This window comes from Xenopus tropicalis, chromosome 9, assembly GCF_000004195.4.
Source record: "Xenopus tropicalis strain Nigerian chromosome 9, UCB_Xtro_10.0, whole genome shotgun sequence".
Taxonomy (NCBI): Eukaryota; Metazoa; Chordata; class Amphibia; order Anura; family Pipidae; genus Xenopus; species Xenopus tropicalis.
The window spans coordinates 46,814,617-46,832,692 of record NC_030685.2 but is presented as its reverse complement, the minus strand read 5'-3'; the positions used below and the strand labels follow the sequence as shown (position 1 = coordinate 46,832,692).

At 41.8% G+C, this 18,076-nt stretch overlaps 1 protein-coding gene across 3 annotated transcripts in view; it reads right to left on the bottom strand.

The window, feature by feature from the left end:
- fbxl18 (F-box and leucine-rich repeat protein 18) overlaps positions 1–17,863 on the bottom strand; it is a 29,954-nt gene extending 12,091 nt beyond the window's left edge. The window contains exon 1 of one of the 3 annotated variants that reach the window (XM_031893151.1): positions 17,753–17,863. The gene's annotated coding sequence lies outside the window, so the exon portion shown is untranslated. The remainder of the gene's footprint in view (positions 1–17,752) is intronic. The other 2 variants (XM_002931499.5, XM_004917839.4) reach the window with 2 other exon arrangements.
- Between the last annotated feature and the right edge of the window lie 213 nt (positions 17,864–18,076).

The window sequence follows — 18,076 nt, the reverse complement described above, 5'->3', positions numbered from 1 at the left end:
TTCCTGACCAGGTGGTAGCAATAAGACTTAGTGCCCTGCTTCAATAAGCGCAGGACACTTGTGCCAAAAGAAAAGGGTACAAATGTCACTTGCACGCTGACACTAGGCAGACTTAGAAGTTAGCAGGGCCCTACCCCTCGGAGTGGTCGCAATGATTAACCCATCAATTACTTGGGACCCTGTATGAAGGGCCCTCCCAACAAGACAGAAGCGCAGTTGAGTGGACCACAACTGCAACCTTGTACCCAGTGGACCGACGCCAGAACAACACAGCCACTGGTGGATCTAGTGGCAAAGAGACACAGACAATGACTGTGGAACAACTGGAAGAAACCCAGGTAAGCAGCATACCAACCTGCTTCACTGCAGCAGAGACAAGTGGGATCATCACCCTTCTAAGACAGGTTCTGCTGTGGACCTCATGGTCCTGTCAAACATGCCCTTAGCAATTACAATACAAGGAAACTTCTTTGGGCACCAACGGTTATTGCATAGTTGAGACAAACAAACAATTTGGCACTACAACACATGCACCCTTCTAACTACCCACTTGCATTGCTACTGCCCCATACTATACCCTCAACACCACTCCATTCTAATACTAAAGTAGGCTATACTATTGATAACTATGTGCCAACTAATCCTGCAATAGAAACTCACACTCTAAACTACTCAGACTACCTGCTGAAGGACAACCACTTGTGGTAGGCATTTTAGTCTAGAATGTACTAGACTACTTGGCACAGAAGTGTAGTTAAATCTTAGGGTAGAATTGACTGATTTGTTGTAGCTACACTACATTGAAAGATTTATCTCAAACTATGGGGAAGGCATGCAAACAAACAGCCCGGGTTGACCTGATTATTTGCACATGTTGCACCAAAGGTATCCTGATCAAATTGGTAGAGACTTGAGTTCCACCAGGCTGCACTGTTAACACCATTGTAGCCCTCGCCATATATTGGGTACTTTGCCCTAGGACACAGGGCCAAGGTAACATTAATTATAACTGTTAACCCTGGTAATTCTTACACATGTACGTGCCTCTGCTAGGAGCCCACTATTTGGCAGATCAGAGTGACTGACCACCAAAACAAGCTACAATGCCTAGCTTCTAAGTGAACTAGCAGACATCTATAAAAAAAAAAAAAGATCCTAGACCCACCCCTCCTATCACAACAGACCATGCTTAACACCCTACAACTATCAAAAATTTGATAGTCTTCATCAAATCAAGTACAATGCAGGCAAACAGCCATTGCTGTGGTGAACAGAGAATTAGAAAAAATGAAGATCAAGTTATCCATGTACAAAACCAGGTTAGTGTACAAACACAACTCACACATGAGCTGCAGGCACAGGTAGATGATCTGGAAAATAGAAGTAGGAGGAACAACCTTCAATTCATAGGTATCCCTGAAATAATTAAAGGGGTGGTTCACTTTTAAGTTAACTTTTAACATGTTATAGAATGTCCTATTCCTAGCAATGTTGCAATTGGTCTTCATTATTTTTTACGGGTTTCAAAAGGGGGGTCGCGGCCTCCGGTAGCTAAAAAACGATTGCTTTGTGAGCTTACAAAAGTTAAAGGTGCCTGGATCTATCAATGCATATGGGCAGACTACACAAAAGCAAAGAGGAGTAGCTATTATTTTTAATGAATAAGTACATTTTTTTTTTAAATCTCTCTGTACAGCCACCAGAATATCATGCCTTTCCCCCTGCATACAGATTTATTTTGTTTCTCTATTACAGCTCAGGTAAAGCTCTTCTACTGACTTGTCTAGTGTGAATCCCTCCCTTTTGCTTTCTGAGCTCTCCCTCTCTCTGTCATGATGACCTGAATCAGGGGCCTACTGTGCATGCCTAATTGATTTTGATTAGAGCAGAGGCAGAGAACATGCCAGTAAGCACCCCTTTAGGGTCTTCATAGTGCAATTTTAGAGGATTTTAAAATAAAAGGCCTACTTATCCTTTAGCAAATTATTATCATACTAGATCTTCTATATACAGAAAGATCCTGAAGGCAGATATTTAGGGGCAGATTTACAAAAGTGTAAGATCAGAGCTCAATGGAGAAAAACTTGCCCACTTTCTATTCATTCCTATAGGATTTTTAGAAGTGTATTCATCAATGGATGAAAGTTGCAACTCTAGGATTTTTATAAGCGTTTTTATCAAACAGTGATCTGTAACTTTCACTATTATTAACTACATACATTGAATTTTTACATCCAACAACCAAATCAGAAACCAAATACAAAGAAACACAAGAAGATTTTAAAATTTTAAACACTATGTAGCCCGAAATAGATTGTGAGAGAAATACATTTTTTCAATGGGCCAACAAGTAGGTAGATTCTTCTAGCTAAACCAAGAGGATTGTAAAACATATTTATGCAGATACCAGCCCAAACACCCATCTGAGAACCACAGAGCTTTCATAAACTAATATACTAAGACCCCCACCATTTCCACAGGTGCCACCACTATTTTTAACAATGCTAGACTCCCAAAACGGACTATAGATCACATAGATGTTAAATGCGAGCTCATCTCCACAGGAGGTAGGCGATGTAATTAAAAACCTTACCCAGGGCCTGATGGGTTCAGAAAATAGTATTTCAAAATCCTAAATCTCCAAAACTAAGAAATTCCCCCTCACCTCAAATGACACATTCACTATTTTCCACCAAAAACCAATTAAAAACCCCAAATACTTTACCTCTTACCATGATCTCCCTTCTGAACTGAGACTTTAAAATACTTGCTAAGATTATGTATGGCTAATTGCCTAAAAAAAGTATTCTACCAGACTTACTCACTGAACATCAACTAGGGTTTGTACACTGAATACACTATAGTTACATAGGGTTGAAAAAAGACCAGAGTCCATCAAGTTCAACCCTTTCAAGTAAACCCAGCACACACAACCTATACTTACCAATCTATACACTTAAACACATAAACTATATATACAACCACTAATACTAACTGTAGATATTAGTATCACAATAGCCTTGGATATTCTGCTTGTTCAAGAACTCATCCAGGCCCCTCTTAAAGGCATTAACAGAATCTGCCATTACTACATCACTAGAAAGGGCATTCTGCAACCTCACTGCTCCGTTCCTCTAATCTAAAGGGGTGGCCTCTGGTGCGTTGATCATTTTTTGGGAAAAAAAGAACACCCCCTATATGTCTATAATCCCCTCTAATGTAATTGCACAGAGTAATCATGTCCCCTCTTAGCGCCTCTTTTCCAGAGAAAACAACCCCCACCTCGACAGTCTAACCTCATAGTTTAAACCTTCCATCCCTATTACCAGTTTAGTTGCATGTCTCTGCACTCTCTCCAGCTCATTAATATCCTTCTTAAGGACTGGAGCCCAAAACTGCACTGCAAACTCAAGGTAAGGCCTTACCAGGGACCTATAAAGAGGCAAAATTATGTTCTCTTACATCCCCTGCGGCAGCAACAATGAGATATTTTGATCCCGACATGGATCATTCATGGACATTCATGTACATGGATCAAAGACTTTATTAAATCCACTATGCAAGAGATGTTGTCTCTATCACAGAACAGCTTGGTTAGTGCAGCGGATGCATCTAGAACGCCTACTGAAACAGTTTCAGTTTCACCGGTGCTGTCAGAGGACAGTTCATTTTCTGAGGAGGAAGAAACTTTAGCCTTATTTTCACCTGATAACACTGCTAAGCTTGAAAGGCAGTTTACATGTACTATGGATGCTTTAGAAGGTGCTGATCCTCAAACATCTGCTCAATCCGCTAAAAGATCTAAGGCTTTTCCCATTCACCCTATCATGGAAGACCTCATGGAGAAGGAGTGGAAGGATCCTGAGAAGGCTCCTACGATAACAAAAAGGCACAAGTTGTGGTTTCCAGTTAAAGAAGATAACTCTCTAACATGGGAGTCACCACCTAAGGTTGATATAGCCATTTCTAGGCTCTCTAAAAAGACACTAATTCCTGTGGAAGATGGTTCTAGCTTGAAGGATCCTATGGTCCGCAAAGTGGAATGCATCCTTAGACGATCTTATGCTACGGCGGTGGCATCATGTAAGTCAGTTCTTGCAGCCTCTGGGGTTGCTCGCTCTGCTAGATTCTGGCTTAAGCAATTGGGGGAAGATATAATCAACAGAGTTTCCAGAGAGGATTTGTCCGATTAGCTAGGTAAAATCAATATGGCGCAAGACTGATGCTTCTCTTGAGGGAATCAAGCTTTCGGCTAAGGCTATGGCTTTATCCATGGCTGCTAGAAGAGCTGTATGGTTGAGAACCTGGTCAGCTGATGTGGCTTCACAAAATAGTCTTTGTACTATGGCGTTTGAACCTGGTCATTTATTCGGCTCAGAACTGAATAAACTACTTGAATCTCTGTCAGGCGCCAAGAACAAACGTTTGCCTCAAGACAATGTAAAGAAAAGTAGGAATTCTTTCTTTAGAGCCAGAAGATCTCCTAGATGGGAGTCACCTTCAAGAAGGGAAAAAAGAAAGTTAGATAAGGACTCCTTTCGCCCCTTTAAAAGAGGCTTTACCTTCAACAAGGGAGGTGATAAATCCTCCTCCCAGAAAAAGAAGTCGCCCTTCTGACGCCAGAAGTTATCTTCCTGTGGGAGGAAGACTTCATTTTTTTCTGCCAGAGTGGGAAGCAGCCATAGTTACATAGGGTTGAAAAAAGACCAGTGTCCATCAAGTTCAACCCATCCAAGTAAACCCAGCACCCACAACCCACACACTCGCATACATAAACTATAAATACAACCACTAGTACTAACTGTAGATATTAGTATCACAATAGCCTTGGATATTCTGATTGATCAAGAACTCATCCAGGCCCCTCTTAAAGGCATTAACAGAATCTGCCATTACCACATCACTAGGAAGGGCATTCCACAACCTCACTGCCCTCACCGTGAAAAACCACCTACGCTGCTTCAAATGGAAGTTCCGTTCCTCTAATCTAAAGGGGTGACCTCTGGTGCGTTGATTGTTTTTATGGGAAAAAAGTACATCCCCCAACTGCCTATAATCCCCTTGAGTCAATGCCCTTTTTTATACAAGACAGCACTTTATTTGCTTTAGTAGCCACAGAATGACACTGCCTGGAATTAGACAACTTGTTATCAACAAAAACCCCTAGATCCTTCTCCATTAAGGATACCCCCAACACACTACCATTCAGTAGATAGTTAGCGTTTATATTATTTCTACCAAAGTGCATAACTTTGCACTTATCAACATTGAACCTCATTTTCCAGTTTGCTGCCCAGTTATCTAATTTTGTCAAATCGCTCTGCAAAGCGGCAGCATCCTGCATGGAACTTATAGTTTTGCACAATTTTGTGTCATCAGCAAAAATAGAAACAGTACTGTCTATGCCCACCTCCAGGTCATTAATAAACAAGTTAAAAAGCAAAGGACTAAGGACTGACCCCTGCGGTACTCCACTAACCACACTGGCCCAATTAGAAAATGTTCCATTTACCACCACTCTTTGTACTCTATAATTCAGCCAGTTCTCTATCCAATTACAAATATTATGTTCTAGGCCAATATTCCTCAATTTGATCATTAACCTTCTGTGAGGTACTGTATCAAACGCTTTAGCTTTAGTAGATGACATCTACTGCCATTCCAGCATCAAGGTTCCTGCTCACCTCCTCATAAAAGGCGACTAAATTAGTCTGGCAAGATCTGTTACGCATAAAACCATGCTGGCACAATCTAATAGTATTGTGAACTGCAATGTATTCAAGTACCCTTATTACCCCTTCCAAAAGTTTTCCTACTACTGATGTCAGACTAACAGGCCTATAGTTTTCAGGCTGAGAACGGGATCCCTTTTTAAATAACGGCACCACATTAGCAATCCGCCAGTCTCTCGGCACCATGCCAGACCTCAACGAATCCTGAAGAATTAAGTGAAGAGGTTTGGCAATCACAGCGCTCAGCTCATTTAATACCCTGGGATGAATCCCATCCGGCCCTGGACCTAACAGACAGCTGGGTGCTCCAGCTTATAAGAGATGGATATTGAATAGAGTTTCATCGGATTCCACCTCAAAAGTTTGTACTCACCCCTGTGGCTCAGTCCACAAAACAAATGGCTCTAGAAGAGGCTATCGAGGGATTAATTTGTTCCAGAGTTCTCGAACCAGTTCCTCCTTCAGAGGTTTATCAAGGCACTTATTCAAAGGTTTTTTTAGTACCCAAACCAAACGGTTCCTTCAGGACCATAACAGACTTGCGGTTTGTCAACCAGTTTATTCGGAAAAAGACCTTTCGTATGGAGACCATCAGATCGGTCATGAACTTAGTAGATCGGGGAGACTAAATGGTTTCTTTGGATCTCAGAGATGCCTACTTGTATGTGCCCATATTTCAGCCCCACAGGAAATCTCTGCGAATAGCTGTGGTAATCAGAAGCTGTCTTCTCCACTTACAGTTCAGAGTCCTACCCTTTGGGATAACGACAGTTGCACAAGTCTTTACCAAGCTAGTAGCCTCTATAGTAGCGATCTTGAGGAGAGAGGGGATAACTGTAGTCCCTTACCTCAATGATTGGTTAATTTCAGCAGTGTCATCCACACTTCTAAAGAAACATTTAACTTAGACTTACTCCAGCATCTAGGATGGATTATAAACTGGGAGAAGTCGACCCTGGTTCCATCAAGAACTATCCAGTTTCTACGGTTTGTCATCAACTCTGCAGAGATGAAGGTCTACATACCGGACGTCAGATTGACCAGGTTGATAAATTTGGTTCGGGATATGATAGAACATCCACTATCATCTCTACGAGAAGCGATGAGGGTCTTGGGTCTGATGACTTCAGCCATAGATGCTGTGCCTTGGGCGAAGTTTCACATGCGACCCTTGCAGACAGAAGTCTTGATGAGATGGGATCAGCGACTTTCCTCTCTAGAGAACAAGATTTTTCTCAGCAGGGAGACAAGAATCCATCTAGATTGGTGACTTCAGAGGAACAATGTTGCAAGAGGTTCAACGTTTCAACAAACACAATGGACTGTTCTTACCACGGATGCCTCTCAGACAGGTTGGGGGGTGCATTTGAACAAGATGACAGCCCAGGGGCTTTGGAATCCCATGGAGAGCTCGATGTCTTCGAACTTCAGGGAGCTGAGAGCAGTTTTCATGGCTATTCAAGCCTTTCAATACCACCTAAAGGGTACTCATCTAAAGGTTGTCCGACAACTCCACAACTGTGGCATACATAAACAGGGAGGTACCAGAGCACCCATCCTGAGTCAAGAGGTCTCCAGGATTCTATCATGGGCCGAAAACAATGTGATTAAGTTGAGGGCAGTGCATATAAGAGGAGAAGACAATAGGCTGGCAGATTGTCTGTGCAGAAGACTGATGGTTCCAGGGGAATGGTCTCTGGGCCCCAGGATATTCCAGAAGCTCACAGATCTGTGGGGGACTCCGGTAATAGATCTCATGGCAACCAGGGAGAATCGCAAAGAACAGGTATTTTGCTCCCTCAACAGGTGGGATCGTCCAGATTATTTGGATGCCATGTCCTTCAGGTGGAAGTTTCCCCTGGTATACATATTTCTACCAATACTGATGATTCCCGAAGTAATCCAGAAGATTAGAATGGAACAGGTACATGCCATTCTAATAGCTCCCTTCTGGCCCAAAAGACGTTGGTTTGCACTTCTGATGAGGATGTCCAGGAGGAGGTTCTGGATCCTTCCTCAATTTCCTGCATTGTTGACTCAGGGACATCTGTGTTGCCAGAATCTAGCAAGACTTCAGCTGACAGCTTGGAGACTGATAGGTCCATTTTAACAGATCAAGGTTTGTCTCCTGAAGTTGTTGAGATCCTCATTCACTCCAGAAAGCAGTCCACCAATAGAGCCTACGCTAGAGTTTGGAAGGTTTTCAGGAACTGGTGTTACAGTCGTCAAATTGTCCATAGACAACCACCTATTAAGTCGATACTGAAATTCATACAGGAAGGCTTCTCTAAAGGGCTGGCTGTTAACACCATCAAAGTCCAGATTTCTGCAATCTCTGCCTTTTTGGATAAACCCTTATCTTCGTTACCTCTAGTCAAAAGGTTTTTGAAGGCCATATCCAAGCTCCGTCCAAAAGTTCTATGCCCTTGTCCTATGTGGGATCTTCCATTAGTCTTAAATAAGCTATGTGAATCTCCTTTTGAACCTCTCCAGGATTGTTCCTTGAAATATCTTTCCTTTAAGGCTCTGTTCTTAGTAGCTATTACATCGGCCAAACGTATTGGAGAACTCCAAGCCTTGTCATCCAGGGAACCATATATTTCCTTTCTACCTGATCGAGTAGTATTGAAAACTCTTCCCAGTTTCAGACCGAAGGTTGCAACGTCTGCTAACATTAATCAAGAGATTGTGCTTCCTTATGTCAATCAGGAGTCTCAAGCTCAAGATAATCAACTCCTTTTGCTGGATGTTGGTAGCATTCTAAAGTTTTACCTTGAACAGCATTTAGAAAAGATAAGAATTTGTTCAGACCTTCTATTGCTAAGTGGATAAAGGAAACTATACAGATGGCTTATATCAAGGATAATCTTGTACCACCATTTAAGATAAGAGTTCACTCTACAAGAAGAATTTCAACCTCCTGGGCAGAGAAGGCAGGAGTTTCTATAGATAGTATTTGCCGTGCAGCCACCTGAAGTAGTCCAAACACCTTTGTGCAGCACTACAGAGTGGACATCCTAGCCTCCCAGGAAGCTTCCTATGGCAGTAGCATAATCCAGAGGGCGGTGTAACCTTAGACCCACCCTAATTACTCGCTATCACTCATGGTTGCTGCCGCAGGGGACGTAAGGGAATGAGTAAATTTGTACTCACCGTAATTTACATTTCCCTTAGTCCCCTCAGCAGCAAGAATTAGACCCTCCCATTAAAAATGTTTTGAAGCATGATATTGTGTTACTTGTTATTACACTAAATGGGGCTTAAATGTAACTCCTACTTATAGGTGCGGTTTTTGCTGTATTTTTTTAACTCTTTATTCTCTTGTCCTACCTGTCAGTTTGCTGCCCAGTTTTCCAATTTTGTCAAATCGCTTTGCAAATTGGCAGCATCCTGCATGGAACTTATAGTTTTGCACAATTTAGTGTCGTCAGCAATAAAATAAAAACAGCACTCTCTATGCCCACCTCCAGGTCATTAATAAACAAGTTAAAAAGCAAAGGACCAAGGACTGACCCCTGCGGTACTCCACTAACAACACTGGTCCAATTAGAAAATGTTCAATTTACCACCACTCTATCCTTCAGCCAGTTCTCTATCCAATTACAAATATTATGTTCTAGGCCAATATTCCTCAATTTGATCATTAACCTTCTGTGAGGTACTGTATCAAACTCCTTAGCAAAGTCCAAGTAGATGACATCAACTGCCATTCCAGCATCGAGGTTCCTGCTCACCTCCTCATAAAAGTGTGGCAAGATCCGTTACGCATAAAACCATGCTGGCACAAACTTATAGTATTGTGAACTGCAATGTATTCAAGTACCCTATCCCTTATTAACCCTTCCAAAAGCTTTCCTATTACTGATGTCAGACTAACAGGCCTAGTGTTTTCAGGCTGAGAATGGGATCCCTTTTTAAATAACGGCACCACATTAGCAATTCGCCAGTCTCTTGGCACCACGCCAGACCTCAACGAATCCTGAAAAATTAAGTGAAGAGATTTGGCAATCACAGCGCTCAGCTCATTTAATACCCTGGGATGAATCCCATCCGGTCCTGGACCTTTGTTTACCTTTACATGTTCAAGTCTCTTTTGAATTGCCTCCCGAGTGACCCATGCGTCAGCAGCTAAATTACTAGAACTGGGCATATTAAAAGGGAAGCCTTCATTAGCTGGCTCCTCAGATGTATAGACAGATGAAAAATAAAGAGTTAAAAATTTCTGCTTTTTCACTGTTCTCATCAACCAACTGACCCCTCTGTGATAATAAGGTTCCCATCCCTTCTTGCTTCAGTTTTTTAATATTCACATAATTAAAAAATAATTTTGGATTCTTTTTACTCCTAGCTGCAATATCCCTTTCCATCTCTATTCTAGCTTGCCTGATAGTATTTTTGCATGCTTTATTTGCTTCCTCGTACCTGATGAAAGTTTCCACTGTCCCGGCTAACTTGAATGCTTTAAAAGCATGTTTTTTCTTATCAAACTCGACACTAACACTTTTATTCAGCCATAAAGGTTTTGCTTTGCGATGCTTCTCCTTGCTTACAAGGGGAATATACTGTTGTGTATACCCGAAAAGCAATGTTTTAAAGATGTTCCATTTTCCTTCTGTGTCAAACCCTGTGAAAAGCCTTTCCCAGTTGACACATTGCAGAGATGCCCTTATACTGGCAAAGTCTGCACGTCTAAAATTGAGCATTTTAGTTACTCCCTTATAGAGCTGTCTCTGCAGCATTATCTTAAAGGAGACCATGTTGTGATCACTGTTCCCCCAAATGCTCACCCACACAAATGTTAGAGATGAGTTCAGTATTATTAGATATTACCAGATCCAAAATAGAATCATTCCTAGTAGGTTCTTGAACCGCCTGAAATAAAAAGTTGTCATTTAGCATATTTACAAACCTACTAGCTTTTTCTGACTTAGCCACCCCATTACTCCAGTCAATGTCTGGATAATTTAAGTTCCCCATAATAACAGTTGTGAAGCCTCCTCCATTTGCAACAGTAGCTGGGTCTCATCCCCCTCATCTCTACAGGGTGGTTTATAGCATACACCATTGATCATTTTCTTTGTAACCTTCAGCCCTACTGAATTTTCCACCCTTATCTGATAAACTATATGCCCCCCTCACTCCTCCCCCACAACCCTTTGCTAATCCCACTGCCCCATCTACACTAGCTTTCCCATAAAATGCTAGCTCACCCACCCCCTGCCCTTGTCTAGTTTAAACACTCCTCCAGCCTCTTAACCATTCTCTCCTCTAGCACAGTGGACCCCCTTCCACTGAGGTGCAATCCGTCATGGCTGTATAGATTGTACCCTAAAGAAAAGTCAGCCCAATGCTCTAGGAACCCAAACCCTACACCAAGACTTTAGCCATGCATTTATCTCCCTAAGCTCCCGCTGTCTCTCTAAACTTGCACGTGGCACCGGCAAAATTTCCGAAAAAATTACATTGAAGGACCTTTCCTTAATCTTAGAGCCTAGATCCCTGAACTCACTCTTTAAGGTCCTCCACCTACTGTTCATTTTGTCAACCCAATCAACCACATGTCAAACCCTGGCACCAGGAAAACAGCAAACTGTTCGGATGAAGCGGTCCGCTCGATAGATTACCCTGTCCACTTTCCTAATGATCAAATCCCCTATAACCACCATCTGTTTAGGCCTAGTTCTGCTCTCCTCCCCACCACTACTAGAGAAACTGGCCTCCCGGCTGTTAGAGAGATCAGCCTCGTCTAGAACCACCAGTCCAGAGTTCACACTCCCATCTTCTTCACACCATCTGGCAAATCTGTTGTACACTATATTATAGGCATCTGGGCTGCTATAACACATTTTTGAGTTTGGATGCCAAGAAAGCATTTGACAAGGGCCTCTGGTCACACCTAACCAACATATTGGAGTATAAGGAGTCAAATCACATATTTTCAAACTACATCGAGGCAATTTACTAGGGATGCACGAAACCCACTTTTTTTTAGGGTTCAGCTGAACCCCCCCGACAGATTCTGATGAATCCTGAACCGAATCCCAATTAGAATATGCTTACTGGCATATGCTAATTAGGACAGAGAAGGGTTAAAAAATACATGTGCCGAAAAATTTCCCCCCCCCTACCATTTAACCCTTTCCGAGTGCTAATTAGCATATGCTAATTAGGATTTGGTTCGGGCAAATCCATCAAAAAAAGGATGGATTCGACCCAAATCCCGAATTCGGTGCATCCCTACAATTTACACCAATCCTCAAACCATTTTAATTGTTAACAATAATAGCCTTGCCAAGCCTCTTACCTTTTTGGGAGATGGAAAGTGGGAGGTCTCTCAGCTATTAAATACACGGTGAATAAACATTCAAATAGACCTTTGACCTTCCAACCGCAACCTTTGACCTTCCAAACCAAACCAAATTTCTGTTTGCCGGAGATGCCATGGCATCTATTTTGGTCTTTACAATTTCTCAGAAAATGCAAGCTCCATTCCCTTGGATCGATGACTCCCTGGAAGGTGGACTGCTGCTAGACCTTCCAACCACTTTTCTGTCCACTGAGTGGCCTGCTGTATTATTTTCATTAAAAAAAAAAAAAGATTTTCCAATTGGATCCCCCAAACTAGGGATGCACCAAATCCAGGATTTGGTTAGGGTTTCAGCCTTTTTCAGCAGGATTTGGACTTGGACAAATTCATGTGCCTAGCTGAATTCAAAATCCTTAAAATCATGCAACTTTTTGTCACATAAACAGAAGCTGAAGTTGTGTGGTTCTCTTTAACCCTTCCATGGACTTTTTTGCATATGCAAATTAGTATTCGGGTTCAGTACTGTATTTGGCCGAATCTTTCACAAAGGATTCGGGGTCCATCTAAAAGCCAAAATAATAGATTTGGTGCATCCCTACTCCACACCCACACTTGACGCGTCGATTGTTCTCTACTCTAGGTCTTCTAAAGGCCATTCCTTGTGAGGGATCCCAAGTGAGGTTGCCTCAAGCTTTTAAGGAGGTAAAACTGCAAATGCCATCTTGCCCATTGATTGGGTCATTCAAGCAGCTTTATTTCCTTTCTCAGAAACCAAATGAGAGTTTCCTGTGTGTTTGGGATTGTCTTGCCGAAATGCCCACCGTTTAAATGAACGTCAACATGTTTTTTCATCAGCAGTGGAGTCTTGCTCAGTGAGCGTGCACAGAGGCCATGTTGGTTGAGTGCATTACCTATTGTTTTCTTTGAAACAACTGTATCTGCTAATTCAATTGAAGCTCTCTGCAAGTGATCTTTGGCTCTTGGACAACTCTTCTGATTATTTTTTTGACTTTTCTGTCAGAAATCTTGCAAGGAGCACCTGGTCGTGGCCTGTTTAGGGTAAAATGATGTTCTTTCCACTTTTGGATTATGGCCCCAACGGTGCTCACTGGAACATGCAGAAGCATAGAAATACACCTGTAACCAATGCTATCAGTATGTTTTGCAACAATAAGGCTGCAAATGTCTTGAGAGAGTTCTCTGCTTTTACCCATCATGAGATGCTTCTTGTGTGGTAATGAGAAACCTTTTTATAGGCCATCAATTAGGACTGAACCAGTTTATATTAATTTGCACTGATAAGGGGCCGGATTGCTTTCTAAATACCTGTACCGACAGATTTCAGCAGATTTCTTGGCTTTCCATGCCTTTTTTGCACGTCCTTTTCTTTATGTGTTCAATACTTACGCCCTGTGCCATTCCACTTACACATATCTAAATTTGAAGACTTAGGATTTGTTTTGATTTCTTTGTATGTGTGGATTACATCTGGTGTAAGTTTCATGTCAATAGCATCATAAGAAATATATTTAGTGAGAAAAATGTTAATGTGTTCAATACTTATTTTCCATGTTGTCTATGGGAGACAGGCTTTCCGTAATTCGGAGCTTTCTGGATAACGGGTTTCCGGATAAGGGATCCCATACCTGTACTATCACTTCAGGTTGAGTTCCACAACATCACAATTCTCACTCTAAAAAACCCTTTCTGAATTTTAATTTGGAACCTCCAACCATATAATCGGAATGGATACCCTCCTACTAGTAAACAAAGCGTTAGAGATATTATTATATGTCCCCTTAAGTGCCTCTTCTCCAGCGTAAACAACCCCAACTTGACCAGTCTTTCTTTATAATTGATTCCATACCCTTTACCAACTTAGCTGCCGTTTTTTGGACCCTCTCAAATTCAATAACATTTTGTTGCACTGAAGACCAAAATTGTGCTGCTTATTCTTGATGGGGCCTAACCAGTACTTTGTAAAGGGCAAGAATGACCATTTATTTTCGCAAATCTAGGTTAATTTTAATATAGACCAAAACCTTGTTTGCCCTTGCAGCTGCTGCCTGGCATTGCTTATATTGCAGGGACTCCAAGGACCTTCTCTGTAATGAATTTACTTAACAAAATCCTATTAGGGGAATAAGTGGCTTTATATTACTTAAAATACCCTCCCCTAAATTATTAATGAACAAATTAAATAAAAATGGACTCAATAAAGAACCCTACCCCAAGCACAGAATGAACCACTGAAAAGGACTTTCTGTATATGATCCAGTTTCCAGACCAACAGACCTTAGTTTAGAAACAAGTGATTAATGCATACTATATCAAATGCTTTGGCAAAAATCTAAATAGATTACATCTACTTTAAACGCACTGTCCATATAAGAATAGGAATGTGTTACCAAAAAACCTGACTTCTGGAATGACTTGGGTAGGGTGTACAATGCATGCAACAGAAAATTTGTATAGGCAATGACTACATCTAGAGCTGGGCGGTATGACCAAAAATTTATATCACAGTATTTTTCAAAATTATATTGGTGTCACAGTATTTGACGGTATTTTTTTTTTCCATGCATGATTAGGTGTTAACCCCATTTCCTAATAAATTAGAGAATTACTGCAGTATTGAAAATCAGAGTCAGGCAAGCGAAGGATCAGCAACAGAAAGTCGTAAGGTAAATCAGGCAGGCTTAGTTTCCCAGGCAAGGCCGCAGACAACGGTATGTCGCCCAGCCCTAACTACATCAGTAGTACTACACAACTTACTAGATAATTTGTACATGCACCGTTATACTTTAGTACAATAATGTTAATTCCTTATCCTTAAATGGACAATTTGCTATGCAGGGGGTGGCTAAAAATCACTGTAGGGCATGCACACTGGGTGTACTCATACAATGTTCCACTTTCTTAAAAAAAATACTGTTATCATTAGGTTTGTTCAATAAAAATTGAATTATACTCTTAATAGTTGATAACATGAGCATTATGCTGACTGTTATTTACATCAATTATTTTGATAAATGAGATAAATATAATTTGCATAATAATTTGGAACAGGGTGTATGTATTCAACAGTGTCAACTACAATAAAATTGTAAACAAAAAAGAAAAAAACAAACGTTTTTTCAAAGTTACTCAGTGCTTCCTGGTGGTTGAATGTGCAAGAGTCATCTTCACAGGGCTGTGGAGTCGGTAGATAAATTCTCCGACTCCGACTCCTCAGTTTCTGATACTTCCGACTCCGACTCCACGACTCCGACTCCTCTGTTTTTAATATGCTAATGTATTTTATACATTCATACAGTCAATGAAAAGCATGCTTCATGGTCACTCAACGTGTTCGTTTATGCACTGCGTGCATTGGGCTTTATTCTTATAGCAGAGAAGTAATTAATTATGATTGTTTGTGAATTGGGACATTTAAACTTGCTTTATTTTTTTTTTATTCCCATTTAAATTTAGTAGGAGTCGGAGTCGGTTCATTTTTTGCCGACTCCAGGTACCCAAAATTGCCTCCGACTCCGACTCCTCGACTCCACAGCCCTGCATCTTCAATGCTGTGTAGATAAACAGTGATCTGCTGCTCCCTCTTAGAACAAGCCCCCCTTAGGATGGGCCTCAAAAACGTGCACAATGGTAATCGTGGAAACGCATGTAAAATAATATAAAACGCAATCTAGTGAAATACGTTAAGATACCAACAGCACCAAAAGTGAAAAGTGACAAAATGTTTTGTCGTATATCAGTGCACACACAATCTGTCAATTAAAATGCTCACCAGATGCATGTAGGATAAAGCCCATAGAAACCCAGATCAAATATTGATTGCAGTCATTGGCCGATTTTCAATGGGTTAAATAGAAGAGAAGAGAACATAGATAGTGTAATTCAGTTTATTAAGACAAAAACCCTGCACAGTGCAGGCTACTCACACTGTTCAGGAGTAATGGAGGCAGTAACAAAAGCTCAACGCCTTTTGCGTGCTACATGGCACGCCTCCTCAGGAGCAAGTAACACAATGCAGGACCCACAGGCTATATATAGGCACCTAAATCAAAATTATAATCACCAACCCGGAAGTAATTGGAGAAACACAGTGCATGTGAACGAATAGGTGTAACAACATCCTCCCTCATCAGAGCGAATCAGGGAGTGACATGTGCAAGGATGTGTCATCATAAGGCGTGCCAATAGAGACACAGGATGGGGCGTGACAAATGTGCACTGTGGATGTGTCATCAAGGGGCTCGCCCAAAGAGAGGCGGGATGGAAACCTAGTGGGTGGGAAGTGTAAAGTGGGAGTGCACACCTGATGGAAAAGAACAGAGATTATGGCATCGAAAATGGGTGTGCCTGCATGTGGGTAGGAGGACAGATAACGTTACGGCAGGGGGTCACCTGGTAGCAAGCTCTAGAAATGCGCATCAATGCTTCTGACAATAAATCACAGGTATTCTTCACATGTTTGCTTCCATAAATGAGCCAATTTTAACTCTAATAACAAAGCACGCTCTACTGTCCACTTGATATAAAATATTGTAGGGACCCATAGGGTTAATATGCCCCTATGGCTTTAAACCCTAGAACTTCCTTAGTTTATGCTGTTACTGGGCAAAGACCCATGTATCAGTTTATCCTTTGCCTTATTGGTTATTTGGGACCACATCTCTTGCACGCTCATATAGTGTTTAGCTGGAGGGTGTGTCTTCCTCTTTGGCTGCCTCTGCGTCTCATCTGAAGGTCCACTGAGCCTGGGATCAACAGCCCCAGTAAAGCCATACTTTACTCTAGAGTCAATACCTACTCTAGTGTCTTAGTTACTCTTGTTGAGCACTTTCTAGGAAAGTGAGATAGAAAGGGAAGGAAGCAAGAGCAGTTTCGGCTCCAACAAGAAAAGTGGCTGGAAGTACCCTTCCATACAGGCACTGTTGCCTCAGCATAGGGCTGCAGTTAAGACATAGCAGACAGGCAGTACCTAAACCTTGATCCACAGTTGACTGCAGGACTCTTAAAGCTAGAGGTATTCAACCTGAGGACTGAGGTATCTATCCTGACTGCTTCCAAAGGGGTGCCAATCTGACCAGGGGGCATTTACCATGCCCAGCGATAAACCAGTGTGCATCCTCTCTTTGCTGTCCTCAAAGTACTACTATCTTATAACATCTGTATGTGAGTATATTGCAATAACCCTGCACATTGATTGTCAGAACAATACACAAGTTCTATTGTTTAACTGCAAGAACTTTTCTGGTGTCCATCTTTGCTAACCTGCACTGCACACAGTTACAGTGAGTTGTAGTTGCACTAAACCCTAACACCACTGGTCACTTCCATTAAGCGAAGGCCCATCCTGAAGGACAGAGTCACATGTACCCCATGCTCTAAACCTATACTAGCTATGGTTTGGCATATTAATATCATAGCAAAAAGCAGTTAGCAACTTATATCAAGGCCAGAGTGCTGCTCTGCCATGTCTTTGTGGCTAGAGAACAGGATAGTAATACTACGCTCTACTGTCTGTTCAAGCAACAAGACAATCAATCAAGGCAAGACCGACAACGCCGTGAAGTGAACCGGCATACACAAGTCAAATACACAGAATTTTGTGGCCCGATATCAGTACAAAAAAAGCCAAATAAAATGACACTTTAGAACCAAGTGGCCCATCTGCAGCTTAGCGCCCCCAAATGACTTTACATACCCTACACTGTCCCGCTGTCCAGGATAGCTGTTTAAATGCCAAGCTCCTCGGCACCTTCCGGGCTCATCCAGCAAATCTCCTCTCGCGATACTGTGACGTGACACTACATGTATATAAGCGCAGCGACGCGGCGCACAGCTGCCAGTGTGGGGAGAGCTGCCGCTGTGCTCTGTCTACTTTAGCGCAAAAAAAGAGATTCACTCCATTTAATGAACCGAAAGGTCCCCTAGTTAGTTTTGTCTCTGTTGGGGGACGAAACAGACAAAAGTGGTGGTTGCCTGCCGGATCCACTCCCAATATTTGACTGTATTATTAACTGTATTA